The sequence below is a fragment of the Scyliorhinus torazame genome, chromosome 14 (assembly GCF_047496885.1).
Source record: "Scyliorhinus torazame isolate Kashiwa2021f chromosome 14, sScyTor2.1, whole genome shotgun sequence".
NCBI classification, from domain to species: domain Eukaryota; kingdom Metazoa; phylum Chordata; class Chondrichthyes; order Carcharhiniformes; family Scyliorhinidae; genus Scyliorhinus; species Scyliorhinus torazame.
In genome coordinates this window covers 45,220,340-45,237,988 of record NC_092720.1, presented here as the reverse complement: position 1 = coordinate 45,237,988, position 17,649 = coordinate 45,220,340, and the positions used below count along the sequence as shown (strand labels likewise).

Genomic DNA, 17,649 nt, shown 5'->3' with positions numbered 1-17,649 from the left:
AACTGGAGTGAGCTCTGGAAGCTGGAGTGAGTTCGAGAGCCCTTACTGTCACCTGGCCCTGCCAGTCCTGGAGGCCCGCCCACGTCTGAACCATGGTGATAATGCCATCAGTCATGGAGCTCTGTGATTGGGACATGTCCCTCAGTGAGTGGGCCATGTCTCTCATAGCTTCAGTCACGTCCCTCTGTGACTGGCTAAGGTCAGTCAGCGCCCGGCCAATGCTCTTGATACCTTCAGCCATGAACCTTTGTGAATGGACCAAGCTCTGGTGCACTGCAGGAATGCCCATCGGCACCTGGGACATGTCCGCCTGTGACTGGGCTATCCTGTCCTGCGCCTTGGCTATTGAGAGCATAGTGTGCCCCAAGCCGTGGACATCTTGTCACACGGCTCGGACTTTTTGCCCCAGGCCTTCCATTGCGGACGCTACCCTTCCAGTGATGGCCTAGGTGCTACACATTGTTGATACCCTTCAGGCACAGAGGGACATGACTTCTGTGTCTGAAGGCGAGTGGACTTCTCCAGCTGTACTTGCAGGTGTTGTAAAGTTGCTGTAGATTCTGGCTCTGAATCTGCATCTGAATCAATGATGGGATAATCTTTTCCAGAAGCAAACATCTGTTTGATGACAGCTGTTCCCTGGGATCAGGCAGCCCTCTGACTGGCCGCTCCCTCGTGTGTCCCTGCCTCCAACTGATGTGCTGCAGCCTGTCTGTGGTGGTCACCAGGGGCTGACCCAGGAGCCTGATCACTAACATTAACCACCGAGGTGATAGTCTCTACGATGGGTGATGGTGCACATGAAAGCAGTGGCGAGACATCGGTGTCTTCCCCAAAGTTGTGCTTCGAAGTGTTCTGAGGGTCTTGAGGAGGGTGGGGGGGGGGGCGGGGGGGGGGTGCTGCGATGGTGGACGATCCGGCCTTGTCTGATGGGGATCCTGGAAGACAAAAGACATGGGTTCAGATCTTGGAAAGGACTGGTCTATGGGAGATAATAGACGCACTTGAGATAGGGAGTTCTGATGGACTCTCACTTCCTCGCCGCATGCCGAACTCCAGACCAGCCACTGCCTTTTCCTCAGCCTCCACCATGGGTTCCAGGGCCCTTTCCTCAAAGGGGGCACGGACCCAAATATCAGGGATGCCCCCACCTGCCTTCTGCTGCTCACATCTAATATGGCCAGCTCTACCCTCGGGGACACATAAAGGATATAGTGACACATTGGCACGCCATTTTGATGGGGGTAGTTTCCAGCTGTTGGCATGTGTGGGCAAGGCACCTGACTAAAGAGGGAACAACATGCGTTGAGGGTTCCTGGAGGATTGGTTATGAGGAACGTGCTGGCAGGTGGGGTGTTATTGGCATTAGGGAATTAGGGACAGATGTCAGTGGTCAAGGGTGGGAATGATGCCAGGGGCTCACAGGTGCTTACTCACCTGAACTGCTCAAAGGAGTTGTTCATCTTCTTGCGGCATTAAATACCGATCCTCTTGGTGAAGCTGGCAGCACTCACTGCCTCTGCCAGCTCCTTCCAGGTTTTGATCATCATCTCTGGCTGCTGTCTCCGCTGCACCCTGGGGAAGAGGGTATCTCTCCTCTCTTCCAAGGTGACCAGCATCCTGGTGATGGCCACATTCATAAACTTGGGAGTATATCTTTTCCCAGCCATCCTGTTGGCTGCCATCAGAGTATGGGCTGCGTGAAGCACTTAAAAGCTGCTCCAGCTCATCAGCCTGACAATGCTAATCCCGACCCCAGCGAATCAGATGCCTGGGGATCTGGACCTTGGGAGGGATGCACGTGACCAGCTTGCTGGGCAATTTACATAGAATAAAATGCTCCTCTGCACCTCTCCCAGTGGTAGTGCAAACTTGTCACGATTCTCCAATAGCGGGAACATGACACTCCCGAACAGAGGGTGGAATTCTCAGATAATGGGGCTATGTCCCCACGCCCGCGAGAAAACAGGCGTGAATCACTTTCCTGGAGAAAGTCCTGAGTGGTTCTCCATTTTGCAGGGGGCTAGCAGGGCCCCAGAGTCTTCCTCGCAGCTTCAGCTGCCGATACAGGTCCGTGCACTTCCGGCCGCGGGTCCGCGCATGCTCGCGGTGGCCGTCTGCATGGTGGACCCACAGTGCAGTCCAGCCCCGACAATATAGCCCCCCCCCCCCGAGATCGCGAGCCTGGCTGTCCTGGAGGCCCCCCCCATTGACGAATCCCCCTGCCCCCCACCAGGACGGCCACGGACTGAGTCCGCAGCCACCACTCCGAGTCCTGCCGGGTGGAACCATGAGTGAACCACGCCGGCGGGAACTCGGCCAGTTGTCGGCGGAGAATCGCCGCGGGGGCCTCTTTCAATGGCCTCTGACCAGCGCAGCGTCGACAGTGATTGGCGGTGATTCTCCGGGATTCTCCGGGACCCGATCGCGGGTCTGACGCCCATTCTCCGCCCCCGCGCCAAGCGCGATTGCGGCGCGGAGGCTCGGAGAATCCCGGCCAGAGAATCCCGGCCCTGATGTGCCGACTTTTGAGTTCAGGTACAATGGTGCATTGTATTTAGCTAAAGTGTTCAAAATCGCTTTGGACAGATGTAGCCTGAAGGGTTTTATGAGGGAGAAGGGCCATTGGTGAATATAATGGAAAATGTTTTCTTCGCTGAGTGGAATAGCATAGAGCCATCATACAGCAGCATGTTATACACAATTGTTAAACCACCCCAAGCTGAAATATTGCACAATATTTACAACACTCCAAACTGAATTCGAGTGCAACCTGTATTCTCATTCAAATAATATGGCTGTGCAATCGTTAAAGAATTCTACATTGTATTACCTTGCAATTAAATGCATCATCATTCAATATTTTCAGCACTCCAAATCTGTATTGTGCAATCTTCACAGCATTTCAAACCTTGAAATGGTTGGCTCTAAATGTTGTGATTTTTTGACCTTTGGAATGCTTCGTATGATGGCAACTTCCAAATTTTAATCAATATTTACAGTACCATTGTATCATCGAGCACCAGCATCTTAGCACAATGGGTGTACCTACACCTCAGGGGCTGCAGCGGTTCAAGAAGGCAGCTCACCACCACCTTCTCACGGGCAATTAGGGATGGGCAATAAATGAAGGCCTAAACAGCAGCGTCCACATCCCGTAAATGAATAATAAAATCTATCTGAATTACTATATAATCTATCTGGTTTGTTTGACCTTCAAACATTCGGCAACAACTTTTATAATACTGGAAATGATGCGTAGCATCGCATGGTTCTGAAAATGACTGACTAGACCATGTGAATGCCAGGTTTGGCATGAGTCCTAAAGTGAAATGAATAGAGTGGTAGAATCTAAGGTGTCATGTTAATTTGGGACAGTGGAGGCAGAATTATAGGCTTATTAAAGGACCAATTAGATGCTAAAATTGAGAACCTTCAGGGATGAACGAAATAGGAATGTCTTTCCTCATCTGTAATGATCCCAGAAAGGTCACATGTGACAGGTAAGTTGAAGTATGGATGGACAGTCAGTCTTTCCTCTGGTTGCTATAAAGGTTCTAAGTGAAGTGAACCTTATCTGTTTCAACCCAGATTCCTCCAGGTGCAAATAAGAACTAGGAGCAGGAGTAGGCCATCTGGCCCCTTGAGCCTGCCCTGCCATTCAATAAGATCATGGCTGGTCTTTGTGTGGAATCAGCTCCACCTACCTCCCTTTCTCGCCATAACCTTTAATTATTTTACTGTTAAAAAATCTATCAATCTTTGCCTTAACAATGTTCAACAAGGTAGCCTCAGCTGCTTCATTGGGCAGGGAATTCCACAGATTCACAACCCTTTGGGTGAAGAAGTTCCTCCTCAACTCAGGCCTGAATCTGCTCCCCCTTATTTTGAGGCTATGCCCCCTAGTTCTAGTTTCACCCACCAGTGTAAACAACCTCCCTGCTCTATCTTATCTATTCCCTTCCTAATTTTATATGTTTCTATAAGATCCCCCCCCCCCTCATTCTTCTAAATTCCAATGAGTATAGTCCCAGTTTACTTAGTCTCTTCTCATAAGCCAATCCTCTCAACTCCAGAATCATCCTGGTGAATCTGCTCTGCGCCCCCTTCAGTGCCAAGTAAGGAGTCCAAAACTGTACACGGTCCTCCAGTTGTGGCCTCACCAGCACCCTATACAGCTGCAGCATAGCATCCTTGTTTTTAAACTCCATCTCTCTAGCAAGGATGGACAAAATTCCATTTGCCTTCTTAATTACCTGCTGCACCTGCAAACCAGCTTTTTGCAATTCATGCACAAGGCCACCCAGCAGCATACTGCATTTTTTTACCATTTAAATAATAGTCCATTTTGCTGTTATTCCTCCCAAAATGGATGACCTCACATTTACCAACACTGCACTCCATCTGCCAGACCCTTGCCCACTCACTGAAACTATCTATATCCCTGCGTTGACTTTGTGTCCTCTGCACACCTTGCTCTACCACTCATCTTGGTGTCATCTGCGAACTTTGACACATTACAATTGGTCCCCAACTCCAAATCATCTATGTAAATTGTAAACAATTGCGGTCCCAGCACTGATCCCTGAGGCACACCACTCGCCATTTATGACCAGAAAAACACCCACTTGTCCCAACTCTTTGCTTTCTGTCAGTTAACCAATCCTCTATCCATGCTAATACATTATCCGTAATGGCGTGCACCTTATCTTATGCAGCAGCCTTTTGTGCGGCACCTTGGTCAATGCCCTCTGGAAATCCAGGTACACCTAAATTCACTCGGGAGGATTTAAACTAGTATGGCAGGGGGTGGGAACCAGAATGTGAGCTTAGAAGGTGTAATAACTGAAGGGGAAATAGAGAACCAAAATAAAAGAACAACATCACCCTCAGGCAGAGCAAAAAAGGTGACAAGTGTGACAAGAGAGGTGGTCAATGCAGGATTGAGGGTGTTGTACATAAATGCGCACAGTATACGGAACAAGGTAAATGAGCTTGTTGCGCACATTGAAATTGGCCGGTACGATGTTGTGGGCATCACAGGGACGTGGCTGCAAGGGGATCAGGGCTGGGATCTAAATATACAAGGATATGTGTCCTATCGAAAGGTCAGGCAGATGGGCAAAGTGGATGGGGTTGCATTGTTAGTAAGGAATGAAGTTAAATCGATAGCAAGGAGTGATATAGGGTCAAAAGGCATAGAATCTCTGTGGATAGAGTTGAGGAATCGCAAAGATAAAAAGATCCTGCTGGGAGTTATGTACATGCCCCCTAGCAGTAGTCAGGAGGTGGGGCAGAAAATAAAGCAGGAGATATTTCGAAAGGGCATGTAAAAAAGGCAATATTACAATAATCATGGGGGACTTTAATATGCAGGTGGACTGGGAAAAACGGGTTGGTAATGGATCCCAAGAAAAGGAATTTGTGGAATGTCTAAGAGATGGGTTTTTTGGAGCAGCTTGTGACAGAGCCTACGAGGGAACTGGCAATTCTGGATTTAGTGATGTATAATCAGGCAGACTTGATTAGGGAACATAAGGTGAAGGAACCCTTAGGGAGCAGTGACCACAATATTTACCCTACAGTTTGAGAGGGAGAAGCTGCAATCAGATGTAATGGTATTACAATTAAATAAGGGTAACTCCAAAGACATGAGAGAGGAGCTGACCAGAATTGACGGGAAAAGGAGCCTAGCAGGGAAGACAGTGGAACAGCAATGACAGGTGTTTTGGGGGGTTATTCGGGAGGCACAACAGAAATTCATACCAAGGAGGAAGAAACATGCTAAGGGGTGGACAAGGCATCCATGGCTGACGAGGGAAGTCAAGGACAGCATAAAAGCTAAAGAAAAAGCATGCAAAGTTGTGAGGATTAGTGGGAAGCCAGAGGATTGGGAAGCCTTTAAAAGCGAGCAGAGGACAACTAAAAAAGCAATAAGGGGGGAGAAGATGAAGTATGAGTGCAAGCTAGCTAGTAATATAAAGGAAGGTAGGAAGAGTTTTTTTCAATATATAAAAGGCAAAAGAGAGACAAAAATAGACATTGGACCACTGGAGAATGTGGCTGGAGAAGTAACAATAGGAAACAAAGAAATGGCAGACAAATTGAATAGTTACTTTGCATCAGTCTTCACGGTGGAAGACACCAGTGGGATGCCAGAGCTCCAAGAGAATCAGGGGGCAGAGGTGAGTGCAGTGACCATTACTAACGAGAAGGTTCTAGGGAAACAGAAAGGTCTGAACGTGGATAAGTCACCTGGACTGGATGGACTACACCCCAGGGTCCTAAAAGGGATAGCTCAGGAGATTGTAGAGGTATGGATGGTGATCTTTCAGGAATCACTGGAGGCAGGAAGGGTCCCAGAGGACTGGAAAGTGGCTAATGTAACACCACTGTTTAAGAAGGGAGGGAGGCAGAAGATGGAAAATTATAGGCCGGTTAGCCTGACTTCGGTCATTGGTAAGACTTTAGAGTCCATTATTAAAGATGAGGTTGCAGAGTACCTGGGAGTGCATGGTAAAATAGGACTGAGTCAGCACGGCTTCGTCAAGGGGAAGTCATAGCTGACAAATCTGTTAGAGTTCTTTGAGGAAGTAACAAGGAAATTAGACAAAGGAAAACCTGTGGAATTGATTTATTTAGATTTCCAGAAGTTAAATAAGTTAAGAGCCCATGGTGTTAAGGGTAAAATCCTAGCATGGATAGAGGATTGGCTGACTGGCAGAAGGCAGAGAGTGGGAATAAAGGGGTCTTTTTCAGGATGACAGCCGGTGACTAGTGGTGTACTTCAGGGGTCGGTGCCGGGACCACAACTTTTCACAATATACAATAATGATCTGGAGAAAGGAACTGAAGGCACTGTTGCTCAGTTTTCAGATAATACAAAGATCTGTAGAGGGGCAGATAGTATTGAGGAAGCAGGCGGGCTGCAGAAGGACTTGGACAGGCTAAGAGAGTGGGCAAAGAAGTGGCAGATTGTGATGAACGGTTACTGCCTTATCATCATGTAAGGTGATGTCCCCTTTAAGACCGGGCTTGGAACCCTGGGGACTCTGCCTCTGGCTCCGCCCATCTGTGAGCCATATATAAAGGGCTGCCTCATGGGCTGTGCAGCAGTCAGCATATGTCTCAGCTCTAGCATAGTTCTTAGTCTAAAAAAGCCTTCTTTACCGTTTACACTCTAAGTGTCGTTATTGAGGGTACCTCACAGATGGAATACAATGTGGAAAAGTATGAGGTTATACACTTTGGAAGGAGAAATGGAGGAATAGACTATTTTCTAAATGGGAAGATGCTTAGGAAATCAGAAGCACAAAGGGACTTGGGAGTCCTTGTTCATGATTCTCGTAAAGTTAACGGCAGGTTCAGTCGGCAGTTAGGAAGGCAAATGCAATGTTAGCGTTCATGTCGAGAGGGCTAGAATACAAGACCAGGGATGTACTTCTGAGGCTATTTAAGGCTCTGGTCAGACCCCATTTGGAGTATTGTGAGCAGTTTTGGGCCCTGTATCTAAGGAATGATGTCCTGGCCTTGGAAAGGGTCCAGAGGAGGTTCACAAGAATTATCCCTGGAATGAAGAGCTTGTCATATGAGGATCGGTTGAGGACTCTGGGTCTGTACTTGTTGAAGTTTAGAAGGATGAGGGGGGATCTTATTGAAACTTACAGGATACTGCATGGCCTGGATAGAGTGGACGCAGAGAGAATGTTTCCACTTGTAGGAAAAACTAGAAGCAGAGGACACAATCTCAGATTAAAGGGATGATCCTTTAAAGCAGAGATGAGGAGGAATTTCTTCACCCAGAGGGTGGTGAATCTGTGGAACTCTTTGCCGCAGAAGGCTGTGGAGGCCAAATCACTGAGTGTCTTTAAAACAGAGGTAGATAGGTTTTCAATCAATAAGAGGATCCGGGGTTTTGGGAGAAGGCAGGAGAATGGGGATGAGAAAAATGTCAGCCTTGATTGAATGGCAGAGCAGACTCGATGGGCCGAGTGGCCTAATTCTGCTCTTATGTCTTATGGTCTTATCCACTGGTTCTCCGTTGTCCACCGTACTCATAATGTCCTCAAAGAATTCCAGTAAATTAGTTAAACATGGCCTGCCTTTCATGCCCAATGCTGCAACTGCCCAATGGGACAATTTCTATCAAGATATCTCGCTATTTCTTTCTTGATGATAGGTTCAAGCATTTTCCCCACGACAGAATTTAAGCTAACCGGCCTATAGTTAACCAAATAATGGTTCAAAGATCCTTAACTTAATATTTAGGGGGCTATTTTCCTTGACTAATTAATTGCAGTGAAAATTCATGCATGAGCCTTAAGCAGAGAAGGTGATTTTGCGTTCAAATCTAATTTACCGTTAAAATCAGTGAACAGAGGAAAACTCATTCAAGAAGCAATACAGGTGCCAGACAATGGAGGGAAAAACCATATTGGTTGAGCATCCACGGCAGTTGGGACCAAACTGCACTGCTGAAACGATGCAAAACAAGCTTTAACCTTTGCCTATCTGACACAAGTAATTGCAACACTCCATTCCTATCCTTACCATCCATGCTGCTGACACTTAGCAGGTGAGATTGGTCTTCAGCAGCACTGAAGTATGAACTGGAGACGAGGAAATGGTGGTGAATTTTACATCCTTACATCCGGCCTGTAATAGCCCGCATGGGGCCCATGGGGTGAGAATGATTATCTTCCTTGCGGCCCTTCCGGGGTACTAGGGGCAGGGGATCTCAACTGACCTCTGCATGAAAGGTCAGTCAGTAAGACAGGGACCCGAACAGTAACTCTACAGGACTGTGTATGTGTTGTGCTGTAAATAAAAAGTTTGTATCTTTATTTCACTCGGTGTGGACTCCCCATGTCCTTATTAAACTTCCATTCATCAATGAAAAAGAAAATCAGCGTAATGTAATACAGGTTACCGATTCGCTATTGCTTGTTTTGTGCTACCGCTGAAGACCACCTTCCCTCCCCCACCCCCCCACCACCTACACAATTTTCTCCCCTTTAAATAGACAGATTTTTGTGTTTATTCCCAACCCTTTGAGAGAAAAAGATCAATTTTTAATTCCTGCAAATCTCCATATAATTGCAGTCAGCAGCAGGTATTATGACATCAGTCTCTGATGGCAGATGGTAGCTAAGTCTCCGCAGCAAGCAATGGCTCTTCTCAGGGAGATGGCCAGCGTTCATTTTTAAATTTTGTCTGCACAGTGTAGACAGATTGAGACAGTGATTGGTGCCGCCTTTGAGAAAAGAAAAGCACTGCGGAATAATGGAAATCTGAAACAAAAGTCGAGAATTCCGGAAATATTCAGCGTGCTTGGAGCACCTGTGGAGAGAGAAAGAGTTCACCTTTCAGGTCAATGACCTTTCATCAGAACTTGATGATTAGAATGTCAAATTGAGTTTGCCAACCTGAAATGTTAAACCCTGTTTTTCTCTCCACAGATGTTCCAAGACCCATTGAGTATTTCTAACACTTTAGGTGTGTGGTAGTACCAGGTATTGCGGTACCTGAGAGGCTGATGACCATTGGTTAGACCCAGGAGTCTACCATTGGCTGTATTACGTAGCTCCGCCCTGAAGGTGGGGTATAAGAGATGGTGCCGTCCCAGCAGCCTTCACTTTCTGTAGCGAAGCTGCTGGGGGAAAGGTTCGAGTAGATTAAAGCCTTCGGTTAGGACATCACTTTGTCCTGAGTGTAATTGATTGTGAATCAAGGTGTATGGTAAATTTTACGCAGTGCTTACAACTGCGTAAGTTGTAACTGGTTGAAATTGAATCTTGAACATAAATCTGATTTTTTAACGTTTCCAAACTTTTATTGTTCCTTATACTGATTTACCATATACTTTTTTTTAATATAACTTTAGAATACCCAATTCATTTTTTCCAATTAAGGGGCAATTTAGCGTGGCCAATCCACCTACCCTGCACATCTTTGGGTTGTGGGGGCGAAACCCACGCAAACAAGGGGAGAATGTGCAAACTCCACATGGACAATGACCCAGAGCCAGGATTGAACCTGGGACCTCGGCGCCGTGAGGCAGCAGGGCTAACTCACAGCGCCGCCGTGCTGCCCTTTGCCATATCCTTATTACAACACTGGTGAATATTGTCATTTTCACCAGTCATTAGCAACAGTTACAATCCATTTTAGATTCATTAAGATTATCCTCTACGAGCATGATACCATCCCCCCCCATGAACAAACCTTGAATCAATGTAGACTAGATGTAATAGATTTGTGTGAAAGAGTCAAGAAATGCTGCTCCAATGACAATGATTGATGTGGACAAACACCTTGAGTGTAAACGTATCTTGCTCTTCAGAATTGGAGGAATATCTGAAAGAATTTCCATCCTTTCTACTTTGGTTTTCACGAAATAGCGGCACTAGCCAAGTATAATGAAGGAAAGTATTGAGGAAAAGCAAACAAGGAAGCTACTCGTGGCAAATCACACATGGAATAAAATACAAATAGAACATTAACAATCCTTTCCCTTTAAGAAATCTTACTTGACCAGGACAGTCTCAGGACTAGAGCACACAGTAGAAACTAGACACCTGCCAGGATGCAGGACTGAAAGAGCAGTTCGCAGCAAAGTAGTCATTAACAGCATAATGTAAATATGTAGCAGAGAAGATCCCTGCACCCTGACTAGATATTCTTCCCATCCAACAACCAGTAGTGGAATTGTTCACTCTACCTTTGACCAAAATCCTGAGTGCATGGTGCAAATGTGAAATTGGAGGGAAGCAATTAAGCCTTTGAAAGCAAAGGATCAGAAGTGGAATAATTTAGTGTATAGAGAGAGAGAAAATATCATCAGAAGCCATGGGACATAACCTCATTACAGCGTTGGTCTAAACATGGACAAAAGTGCTGAAACCAAAAAGTGAGGTAAGAAGGTTTTTCACATCAAAACAACAGTGTGGCATAAATGAGCAAAACTACTGTTAATGTGAATCAGGGGAAAAGCTCTATTCTGGTTGGAGTCATACCTGGCACAAAGGAAGATGATTATAATTGTTGGAGATCAATCATCTCAACTCCAGAAAATCACTTCAGGAGTTCCTCAGGGTAGTGTCCTAGATCCAAACATCTCCAGCTGCTTCATCAATGACCTCCCTTCCATCATAAGGTCAGAAGTGGGGATGTTTGCTGCCTATTGTGCAATGTTCAGCACCATTCGCAACTCCTGAGATACTGAAGCAGTCCGTGTCCATGTGCAGCCACATCTGGACAATATCCAGGCTTGGGCTGACAAAGCGGCAGCATTTGTGGCCACAAGGACATTTGTGCCTCACAAGTGACAGGCAATGGCCATCTCTAATAAGAGAGAATCTAACATCTCCCCTTCACATTCAATGGCATTACCATCCCTGAATTCCCCCGTTTTCATCATCCTGGGCATTACCATTGACCAGAATCTGAACTCGACTAGACATATAAATACTCTGGCTACAAGAGCAGGTTAGAGGTCAGGAATTCTGCAGAAAGAATTTCACCTGACTCCACCCAAGCCTGTCCACTAACTACAAGACACAAGTCAGGAAAGTGATTCCATACTCTCCATTTGCCTGGATGGGAGCAGCACCAAAAACACTCAAGAAGGTCAACACCATCTTGGGCAAAGGGGCCCACTTGATTGTCACCTTGGGCGGGATTCTCCCGTACCCGGCGGGGCGGGGGGTCCCGGCGGGACGGAGTGGCGGGAACCACTCCGGCGTCGGGCCGCCCCAAAGGTGCGGAATCCTCCGCACCTTCAGGGGTTAGGCCGGCGCTGGAGTGGTTTGCGCCCCACCGGCCGGTGTGGATGGCCTTTGGCGCCACGCCAGCCGGGGCTGAAGGGACTCCGCCGGCCGTCGCGGGTCCATGCATGTGCGGGAGCTTCAGCGGCTGCTGATGTCATCCCGGCGCATGCGCAGGGGGGGGGTCACCTTCGCACCGGCCATGGCGGAGGCTTACACGGCCGGCGCGTAGGAATAGAGTGCCCCCACGGCACAGGCCCGCCTGCGGATCGGTGGGCCCCGATCACGGGCCAGGCCACCTTGGGAGCTTTTCTGGAGAGGGGAGGAGATGGGGAGTTAAAGCAGTGAGGCCCAGGCTAGCCCACCCACCCTTGCCCCAATTAAGCCCTTTGAGAGACTAATGAATGACCACTTAAGGTTTTCCACAGCCTCAATTTTCAGGCTGGCAGGGGGAGATAAGGGGCAAAAAAGCAGCCTGGAAAGTGATCCTACTCAGGCCTCAAACTGGAATGGGGGGTGTGCCACTATCAGCATTCTTCTGAGCCTTAAGGGCAGCACGGTAGCATAGTGGTAGCACAATTGCTTCACAGCTCCAGGGTCCCAGGTTCGATTCCCGGTTTGGGTCACTGTCTGTGCGGAGTCTGCACGTTCTCCCCGTGTGTGCGTGGGTTTCCTCCGGGTGCTCCGGTTTCCTCCCACAGTCCAAAGATGTGCAGGTTAGGTGGATTGGCCATGCTAAATTGTCCTTAGTGTCCAAAATTGCCCTTAGTGTTGGGTGGGGTTATGGGGTTAGGGTGGGGGTGTGGGCTTGGGTAGGGTGCGGGCTTGGGTAGGGTGCTCTTTCCAAGAGCTGGTGCAGACCCGATGGGCAGAATGGCCTCCTTCTGCACTGTAAATTCTATGATTAAATGAAAGAACATTCATGTGAAATAGTTTGCAGTGTCCTCGTGTATCTTTGAATGCATGCTCCACAGTATCCATTGGCAGTGCCTAGCACAGTGGGTAGCACTGTTGCTTCACAGCGCCGGGGTTCGATTCCCGGCTTGGGTCACTGTCTGTGCAGAGTTTGCACGTTATCCCCGTGTCTGCGTGGGTTTCCTCCGGGTGCTCCAGTTTCCTCTTGGAAGTCCCGAAAGATGGGCTGTTAGGTGAATTGGACATTCTGAATTCTCTCTCAGTGTACCTGAACAGGCGCTGTACTGTGGCGACTGGGGGATTTTTGCAGTAACTTCATTGCAGTGTTAATGTAATGCTACTTGTGACACTAATAAAGATTATTATTCTTATTGCCTCGCTAATCTTTGAACTGCAGGCCAGGAGTTTTCGGACGGTAGAGTTTGCCTTCCCCCCGTCTGACGAGATGGTGGGGAATTCATCCCTGCCGATACTGGTTGCCCACAGCCATTTAAAGCTCCAAATGTTAATTCGCTGGAGGCAGGACCTCTGTCCCTCACTCAGGAAGAAGTTATGGCTGAGAAAGCTGCTGGCCAAGAAGATTGGTTGGGTCATAGCAGTGCCAGAAGCTGCAGTGAACAGGAGCGATTGGCAGAGGAGGGTGGGGGTATTGGTGGAAAGGTCAGACCGAAGGAAAGAGCACCCGCAGAGCAAGACCTAGTGGAGTGGAAGGGTACATACAATATTGAATAGAGGTGATTGATGGAGTCCCCCAACCCCCATTCCAGTTTGAGGCCTGAGTAGGATCACTTTCCAGGCTGCTTTCGTGCCCCTCATCTTCCCCTGCCAGTCTGAAAATTGAGGCTGTGGAAAACCTTAAGTGGTCATTCATTAGCCTCGCAAAGGCCTTAATTGGGGCAAGGGTGGGTGGGCTAGCCTGGCCTCACTGCTTTGACTCTCCATCTCCTCCCCTCTCCAGCAAAGCTCATACCACCTTTAAACTTCATCCATCATCCTCTTAAACTCAGTTGTTCCCCCAACCCCCTTGTGCCCTCACTCGAGCCTGCCAGCCAGGCCCTGCCAATACTCTGCATTTACCTTCAGTCCGGCCTCCATTGGCTCCTTCTTCGAGCACTGGCTATGGTCTCAGCAGGGGCCACTGCTCGAACTGGTGGTGCTGGGAATACCGACCTTTTGGCCATGTGATTGGCTGGAAATTCTCCTCAGATGGGGGACAGAGGTCTCGTCCTCACTCAGTTAATGCTCGCCATTTACGGGATGTGGACATCACTGGTTAGGCCAGCATTTATTGCCCATCCCTCGTTGCCCTTCAGAAGGTGGTGGTGAGTTGTCTTCTTGAACCTCTGCAGTCCTTGAGTTGTAGGTACACCCACTGTGCTGCTAGGGATAGAGTTCCAGGTTGTTACCCCAGCAACAGTGAAGGAACGGCGATACACTTCGAAGTCAGGGTGGTGAACGACTTGGGGGAAACTCCAGATGGTGGAGTTCCCAGGTACCTGCTGCTCTTGTCTTTCTAGCTGGAAGTGGTTGTGGGTTTAGAAGGCTCTAAGGAACCTTGGTGAGTTACTGCAGTGCATCTTGTAGATGATACACATGGCTGGCACTGTTCGTCGGTGGTGGAGAGTTTGAATGTTTATGGAAGGGGAAACAATCAAGCGGGTTGCTTTGTGCTGGATGGTGTCGAGCTCCTTGAGTGTTGTTGGAGCTTCACTCATTCAGGCAAGTGGAGAGGATTCCATTACACTCCTGACTTGTGTCTTTTAGATGGTGGACCGGCTTTGGGGCATCAGAAGTTGAGTTACTCGCCGTTGCATTCCTAGCCTTTGACCTGCCAAGGTAGCCACAGTATTAATGTGGCTAGTCCAGTTCAGTTTCTGATCAATAGTAACCCCCAGGATGTTGGTTGTAGGGGATTCAGCTATAGTAATACTATTGAATATCAAGGGACGGTGGTTAGATCCTCTCTCGTAGGAGATGGTCATTGCCTGGCACTTGTGTGGCATGAATGTAACTTGCCACATGTCAGCCCAAGCCTGGATATTGTCCAGGTTTTGCTGCATTTGCACATGGACTGCTTCATTATCTGAGGAGGTGCGAATGGTGCTGAATATTGTGCAGTCACCTGCAAACATCCCCACTTCTGACCTTATGATGGAAGGAAGGTCACCAATGAAGCAGCTGAAGATAGTTGGGCCTAGGACACTACCTTAAATGGCTGCAAGTGTTAGTGAAGATTGTTTCCATGCCAACTCTTCAGGTAGTGCTGTGGTAAAAACATGTATACTTATGTGTGTTTGTTATTGTAGTGCACATTGTGTAATACCGAATGATAATAGCTCAGTATTATTTACAAAATAATAAAAGGATATAATAGTGCACCATAGGTTCATTAGACTGTTATCAAGAATTTATTTTTTAGCATATATTCACACACTTCCTTTTCCTCCTTTGGGGAATAGTGGGGAGATGATGGAAGGATTCCCACAGTGGTTAGCATTGCTGCCTTACAGCACCAGGGACCCGGGTTCAATTCCGACCTTGGGTCACTCTCCGCGTGGAGTTTGCACATTCTCCCGGGTCTGCGTGGGTTCCCTCCGGGTGCTCCAGTTTCCTTCCGCAGTCCATTGATGTGCAGGTGGATTGGCCATGATAAATTGCCCCTTACTGTCCAGGGATGTGCAGGTTATGTTATGGGGTTAGGGCGCGGTGGACAGGGGGTGGACCTTTCGAAAGGTCGGTGCAGACTCGATGGGCTGCACGTGCTCCTTCTGCACTGTAGGGATTCGATGGAAAGGATAAAGATCTATGAAAAGGTTGATTATCAGCCCACGGAGCCACATTATTCCATCCCCAACAGGTCTTGGCATAGGGTTTAAAATCGGAGTTTCTTGCCCAGATACGGGCACACTGCTACAGCACCACAAGTAATCCTTTGTTGAGAATGAGCTGCCGAGTTATGAAGGGGATTTGACATGGTAGATGTGGATAAGATGTTTCCCCTGGCTGGTGAGTCTAAAACCAGGGGAAATATCTCTGAATAAGTGTGGTAGTATGCATTAGAGGTCATGTGGGACTGTGAAGCCGTGATGCTATTGGCTGACAGATCCCGGGCCCTGGTTGGCTGTTGATCCCTAGCTCCGCCCTGAAGGCGGAGTATAAGAACCTGGGCTTCTCCCCGCAGCTCCAGTCTGTTGCTGAACTGCGGGGAACAAGTCACGCTTAATAAAGCCTCATCGACTTCATCTCTATTCGTCTCTCTCGTAAGTCATTGTGCGCTACAATAAGGGACTGCGATGAGGAGGAATTTGTTCATTCAGAGGGATGTGAATCTTTGGAATTCTCTACCCCAGAGGGCTGTGGAAGCTCAGTCGTTGAGTCTTTTTGAGACAGAAATTGATAGATTTCTGGATCTAAATGGCATCAAGGGGTATGGGGATTGTGGGGAAAAGTAGCGTAGCAGTAGATGATCAGCCATGATATGTTCGAATGGCTGAACAGGCTTGACCGGCAGAAAGGCATACTCCTGCTCCCATGTTCCTTTGTTCCTGCATGCATCTTGGGAAACTGTGGCTGCCCAACATCTGACCTTTCATCCATTTTAATCCATCTGCAATCCCAGCTCCTAAAGATTTTGTATAATTTCACCTATGCCCATGGATCTGCTCTGCGCAGAATATTACTCTTTATGTGCATTCTTTACTCCTTGTCCCGAATTTACAATCTCATATTTGTTCAGATTGAACTTTGTTGCCTCCTGACCAGTTGTTAACCTCCAGCAGTCTCATGAGTCCTTCTTCACAGTTTTCAAGTGGCAGCTCATTATGCCTGCCGGATAGGATGGTAAATAGATCAAACTGACTGCTGAGTGTTTTGGCTCATTCTCTACCAATGACATTTTTAGTGTCATCATGATGGATGATACAGTAGAAAATACTTTTCCTGTAAGAATCTAAAGTATGGCCAAAGGGCTTTTCCAGATGCCAAATGGAGATGGGCCTTTCCGTTATTTGGTGCCTTTGACCATGTACAAACAACTGATAAAATGCTGCGGATATTTCATGGATAGTCAAAGCAAGTAAGCAAGACGCAACCGTGTGTTTGATATTATGGTTCAGATACTCGTCCGAGATAATCTCAGTCACAGATCCAAGTTTAGAAATACCTGCGTACAGCAAAGTTGCTTGACAGAGTTGACCTCAGGATGCACAAACACTCTGCCGAAGTACACATCTGATTAAAGCAGACGGCTTTTGCACTCGAGGTTTTGCAACAGCAAACAGAAGGAACTGCTATCCCCCGAGGGCAGGCAAAAAGCGTTCGGCTAGGCAGAGCATGCTACGCCACATAAACAGATTACGGATTATTGCACTGTTCCTGCAGGCTGTAAATCTCACAGAAATCTCATAGAAATAGAAATGCAGGAACATTCAGAGCAACTTGCCTTAAATGTAAATTGCAAATTTTAAATCTGTTCTTTCTAAACACTGGGGAGAAATGGAGCAGTTCACGAGTGACTCAAACACGTGTGGCAGGGTTTTAAACCCTGCTGAATGACTCAAATGGGTGTCAGAAGCCCACACTGTGGGTGGAATTTAATCCCCCCTGATGTGCCATCAATTAACACAAGGCGAGTAGTGAACAAAACTGTGGCTTTAATAAGCTAAACAGAAAGCCTCCTGATCACTGATCCCGAACTGGGGCAGGGCCGGAGGTCAGCCACCTTTATACCGAGCCCGAGGGGAGGCGGAGCCATCAGGCAGTGTTTACCACAATGCATGTAGTACAGTATCAGTTTACCACAATACATATAATATATTAACAGTGGTTTACCACATTCACCCCCGTTACAAAAAGAGTCCACCGGGGGTGAAGAGGACTTAAAGGTCAAGTCTGTCGGAGGCTTTGACCTTCCGCCGTGATCGCCTCAGTCCCGGCTGTGGTGTGTGCACTGGTGTCGAGACCTGCGCGT

At 47.7% G+C, this 17,649-nt stretch overlaps 1 protein-coding gene across 3 annotated transcripts in view; it reads left to right on the top strand.

Annotated features, from left to right (window-relative positions):
- The window catches only part of sphkap (SPHK1 interactor, AKAP domain containing), a 667,284-nt gene that overhangs the window by 456,670 nt on the left and 192,965 nt on the right, over positions 1 to 17,649 (top strand). The window lies entirely within an intron of this gene.